The 6000-nt window shown below is 42.7% G+C and overlaps 1 protein-coding gene across 14 annotated transcripts in view; it reads left to right on the top strand.

Annotated features, from left to right (window-relative positions):
* MYT1L (myelin transcription factor 1 like) overlaps positions 1–6000 on the top strand; it is a 371423-nt gene that overhangs the window by 196757 nt on the left and 168666 nt on the right. The gene's annotated exons all lie outside the window — the stretch shown is intronic.

The following is a 6000-nucleotide window of genomic DNA, read 5'->3' as shown; positions in this document are numbered from 1 at the left end:
CTGATCTTAGCTGAGATGTAAATGTCACAGACATGTACTGTACTGCAGGCCCGGTGCTAGTATTATATTCAGGAGACACTACACACAGTTTTACTGAGCGTCATCCTGGCCTGTATCCATAGGAGAGTGCTAAGACCTCTGACCCTTGCGAGGGCAGGAGCGCGCCTGTCCAGCCTGACTATTGAGCCATCCCAAAAATCAATAGAAAATCAGCCTGCAGTTTATGTTCTTCATCCTTTCACCTTTGACATCCTTCACACCATAAGGACGCAGCAAAGTTTAGCCCTCCGGCCATGCAATTTTTTTTCGTTTTTCATTATCACTTTTTAAAAGCTATAACCTTTTTATTTTCCTACAAATGAAGGAGCTTGAGGGCTTGTTTTTTGCAAGATGAGCTGTTATTTTGTGAGATGCGTCTAACTTTATGACTAAATCTTATTCTCTCTTTCTGAAGTGGGGGATGAAAAAAAAACAACATAATTTTACACAATCAGTTAAAATTGGTATTTTACATTTTGCGCAGTTCCCCACACAACATAAATAACATATACGGTAATCTTTATTCTTTGGGTCAGTACAATGGCGGTGATACCTATTTTATATACCGTATATACTTGAGTATAAGCCGACCCGAATATAAGCCAAGGCCCCTAATTTTACCACAAAAAACTGGGAAAACTTATTGACTCGAGTATAAGCCGAGGGGGGGAAATGCAGCAGCAACTGGAAAATTTCAAAAATGAAAATGGTCGGAGTTTTTGGGTGCAGTAGTTGCTGGGGAAGGGGAGGGGGTGTTTTGGTTGTCTGTCTGCCCCTTCCCTGAGCTTGAGGACTGTTTTTTTTTTTCCTCCACTTGGAATTCAGCCTAGCTGAATATAGGGGATCTGCAGTGCTCCTATTAACCCCTTCCCGACAGAACAGGAGCACTGCAGATACCCTATATTCAGTAGACACAGGGATACCTAATGTGTTTGTGTTTCACAGTCATTTTCTACTTTTGTGTCTATTCTAGGAAAAGGAGGGATTTAGAACTTTTATTTTTTTTATTTTTTTTAAAGCTTCTTTTTTCCCCCCACTATTCTATGGGAGATTCTATACATTGATATTGCTCCTGGTCATAGACCGCCCCCCCCCCCCTATAAAAAAAAAGCCGAGGGAGGCTTTTTCAGCACAGAAACTGTGCTGAAAAATTCGGCTTATACTCGAGTATATATGGTGATTGTTTATATTTTGATAATTTTTACAAAAATTACTGCCATAGGAAATAGTTTGTGTTTGTGTATACCCATAATATTTTTTATTTTTCCATTGATGGAGCTAATGGAAGGCTTGTTTTTTCAGGGCAAGTTGTACTTGGTACATTATTTTTGATTGTCCCAAAACCAGCAGTTCATGCTTTGTATTTTTTTTTTCTTTTTTTGCTGGGCAACTAATGCATTACTTTTATATTATGGGTTGTTACAAATTTACTAATAGCTATTACTTGCTGTTTTGTTTCAATTGTCAGGATGACAGTAAATAGGAGGACCAGGGTGGTGCAGAGCCTCGATCTTAGGCAAGGAACCAATTACTAACAGGAACTTCTTAGATGTAGTTATCATTAATGACTTTGGTATCTAAATGCCTCTGAAACAAAAAAAAATTCCAGCTCGGAACTATACAAAATTCAACTTTTTGGTACATGGCATTCTCAACATGTACCAGAACTATTAGGTGGCCCCTTGAGCCTCTTAATAGTGGGGGAGTCTGATGTCTATGACCCTGGATTAATGAACGTCCCAGTCCTTTAGAAAATCCGTTCAACGTAAAAAGTTGAGACATTCCCTCTAATTGTCTCCTTGACTTATAGCTATTCCTATAGGGACACATTACTAATCACATCTGTCATATCTGCATCTATATGGTGAAATAATACTTAATAAACAATGACATCCCAACTGGGACTTTGTATATTGTCATTCATAGGTCAAAGAATCCATAAATTACCTTCTAGTATGAAACAACTGAGTGAATGATACAGAAATGTAGGCAAAAAAAGTGACCGATTTGATTTACTGTCACGGAGATTACACAGCAATATATTATCGTATGTGCCATACATCACTTTATCTTCTGCCATTGTTCATATTATCACATGGAAGCATGTGTGCTAACCAAGCCACTGTTGTCACATAGCCATTTGTCAGCGTTCAGATAGTATTGTTAGTTTGATACAATTTCACAATTATTAGAAGCTACTAGCTCTGTATACCATAGAGGCGGGCCATCAAACTCCGATTGAGGAGGTCAACAATCCTCTCCTGGTCCAGACAATGTTACCCAGTGGTGGACTCAACCTTAACAGCTATGTGCAAAATCTGTAAATCGGCCCCTACCTATTCTGCTATTTGAAATAATAGAATATTTTAGGTGGTAGAGGAACCTTATGGGCCCACTCTACACCCAGTGCCCGATAGTGACTGCTACTGCAGCACCCTGTATTGCTGCTTTCTTAACTATCCATATTCATCACTTTAAAAGACTAGCATGTCCTACTAAGTGATGTCATCATGCCATATACAGTGATGTCACTGGATTTGGTCTTATATACAGTACATTGTCAGAAAAGGGTTCCTAGGGCCCACCAGTAAAATTCAATCCCTACAGCTACATGCAAATATTTTGAGACATTAATTCACAAATTTTATTTTATTTTCCAGTAGTAACTTTCTGCCTAGTGGTTGCCATTGCTTCTCTCCCGAGTCCAGTCAGTGGACTTCTATCTGGCTCTTATCTTGAACTAGGGCCCTCTTAGGATAGGTTCACATCTGTGTTCGGAGTACCCCCGAATAGAAACCTAATCTGCTTAAAAAAGCGGTTACCCGTGGAAACTAATGGACCTCATAGACTATAATGGGTTTTTTGCTGGATTTCTACTCAGTTTCCGCCCAAAAAGGGTAAAAAATTCAGAGAAATGTGCTGTTTGCAGAGCTTTTCTCTCCGCATTTTTCAAGCAGAAAGTGGAACGGAATCCCCAAACGGACTTAGCTGTGTGAGCTGGGGATACATGCCAGCACCACAGAAGACCTCAGGAAGCTACAAGTCTTAAAGGGATTTTCCCATCTCACTGTTGCAACAGATTTGCCTGCTGTCTCCCTCACTTCCAGTATTTCTCCTCACCCCACTCCCAGCTGGCTGAATCACAATACTAATGCAGATTAGATAATATGCATATGCTTGTACAGAATGAACTCAATTGTATCTGTGTGTTTACATAGAGAAATAACAGACTCGGCTTTATCAACAAACTGCAATTAGCTGAACTTATTGTCCTGTCAGCAAGAGCACTGAGTGACGTCACTTTTCCTAAAGGTCCGTGGTTATAGCAACGTTATTTAAACAATAGGAGCAATAAGTTTACATAACAGGCAAACAAAGCAAAATTTCTAAAGCAATATATTTAGGAAAAGTCTTCAATTTACATAAGCTACCAGTATAGATAGGATCCTTGAGATGGGACAATCCTTTTAAGTATTGCAAAACAATCCTAACATCTCTACCTTCTTTACTAAGAATTAAAATGTTTCCTATATACTAACTCCATTACATACGGTGTTAACGTGAAAGGTTTTAGATTGTAAGTATTATATCTGCTAATCTGGTGGGAACAGTGTAAACTTAAAGGATAGGTTTGACAATATAGCAGATATTTTGGGCATAATTATTATCAAGATTTGTATTGTTTCAAAGGCGGGAGAAGAATACTCTACTTTACAATCTGTCTGCTAAAATTAATAGTGATGCTATTTTAATTATATGTAATCTTGCTGATTTATACAATGACACAATGAGAATTGCATATTACTCATAAACAAAAATAAAGAAATAAAAAAAATAAAATTTAGCTCAACTCAGCCATATTAACACTGCTGAAAGTTTCCATAGAAGAAGGTAATGGTACCATCTATCGTATCAAGTCTATGTGGGATGGTCATCATTTGATATGGGCGAACTCACACGATTCGGTTGGCCAAATATTTGTGAGCCTCGGCCCTCCCGTTAGTGTTGTCTACAGCGCTACTCAGCTACTCGCCACTCAGCTGTGAAGCTTTTGGCTACTTACTAAGCACAGCGCTCTACATTGAACCAATGGCCTGTGAAGTAAAAGTGGCACTCGGAGCTCTGTCCAGGCGGTGGACCCCCCTGATCTTCAGTTAATGACCTACCATAAGAATAGATCACCAATTCCAGAAAAACTCCTTTAAGTGAAGGTGAAACAAAGTTGGTTACAAACCATAGGAGCCATTGCCAAGCTGGATTGGCGCTATCATATCGTAAGGAACGAGATAAAAACAGGATGACATTAGCCATGCCTTGCTCTTCCCCTACTTCAGGCTGCATCGGATTTTTCTAAAAATACATTTCACTCCATAAGGACATGCTGTTCAGGCAAGATGAAGGTGATGTTTCATCTTATCAAACCTTTTTAAGTCGTCTTTCTGTGCCTAATGAATTTATGGAGATAGATTTACATGACTACCAATGTCTTACACTCATATCAGATATTATAGCAGTATTCTGGTGGTAAGGGAACACAGACTGTGTCATATTATTTGTAACCATTATATTGTACATAGGTGCCTATTTAAGAACTTAGCATATCCTAATGGGATATATGTATCTCATAAAGTGATGGCATATTCATCAATCCTAAAGAAGGAAGGGGCCATGGGGCTGATTCAATGCTTCCGGCCACCACCAAAGTAGGAAACTGCAGCATGGGACCAGCAAAGTAATGGCACTTGGTGCAGGTATTGGCACAGACTGATGGCCAGGAGAGCTGCTGCAGGCTCCAATAGTCCAATGGACCGGAGAGCTGCCGCAGGCTCCAATAGGCCAATGGACTGGAGAGCTGCCGCAGGCTCCAATAGGCCAATGGACAGGAGAGCTGCCGCAGGCTCCAATAGGCCAATGGACAGGAGAGCTGCCGCAGGCTCCAATAGGCCAATGGACAGGAGAGCTGCTGCAGGCTCCAATAGGCCAATGGACAGGAGAGCTGCTGCAGTCTCCAATAGGCCAATGGACAGGAGAGCTGCTGCAGTCTCCAATAGGCCAATGGACAGGAGAGGTGCCGCAGGTTCCAATAGGCCAATGGACAGGAGAGGTGCCGCAGGTTCCAATAGTCCAATGGACCAGAGAGCTGCCGCAGGCTCCAATAGGCCAATGGACTGGAGAGCTGCCGCAGGCTCCAATAGGCCAATGGACAGGAGAGCTGCCGCAGGCTCCAATAGGCCAATGGACAGGAGAGCTGCCGCAGGCTCCAATAGGCCAATGGACAGGAGAGCTGCTGCAGTCTCCAATAGGCCAATGGACAGGAGAGCTGCTGCAGTCTCCAATAGGCCAATGGACAGAAGAGCTGCTGCAGTCTCCAATAGGCCAATGGACAGGAGAGGTGCTGCAGGTTCCAATAGGCCAATGGACAGGAGAGGTGCTGCAGGTTCCAATAGGCCAATGGACAGGAGAGGTGCTGCAGGTTCCAATAGGCCAATGGACAGGAGAGCTGCTTCAGTCTCCAATAGGCCAATGGACAGGAGAGCTGCTGCAGTCTCCAATAGGCCAATGGACAGGAGAGGTGCTGCAGGTTCCAATAGGCCAATGGACAGGAGAGGTGCTGCAGGTTCCAATAGGCCAATGGACAGGATAGCTGCTGCAGGCTCCAATAGGCCAATGGACAGGAGAGCTGCTGCAGTCTCCAATAGGCCAATGGACAGGAGAGGTGCTGCAGGTTCCAATAGGCCAGTGGACAGGAGAGGTGCTGCAGGTTCCAATAGGCCAATGGACAGGAGAGGTGCTGCAGGTTCCAATAGGCCAATGGACAGGAGAGCTGCTGCAGGCTCCAATAGGCCAATGGACAGGAGAGCTGCTGCAGTCTCCAATAGGCCAATGGACAGGAGAGGTGCTGCAGGTTCCAATAGGCCAATGGACAGGAGAGGTGCTGCAGGTTCCAATAGGCCAATGGAC

Source organism: Leptodactylus fuscus, chromosome 3 (genome assembly GCF_031893055.1).
Source record: "Leptodactylus fuscus isolate aLepFus1 chromosome 3, aLepFus1.hap2, whole genome shotgun sequence".
Classification (NCBI taxonomy): Eukaryota; Metazoa; Chordata; class Amphibia; order Anura; family Leptodactylidae; genus Leptodactylus; species Leptodactylus fuscus.
The sequence above is the reverse complement of the archived record's forward strand: the minus strand, read 5'-3'. Positions and strand labels throughout refer to the sequence as shown.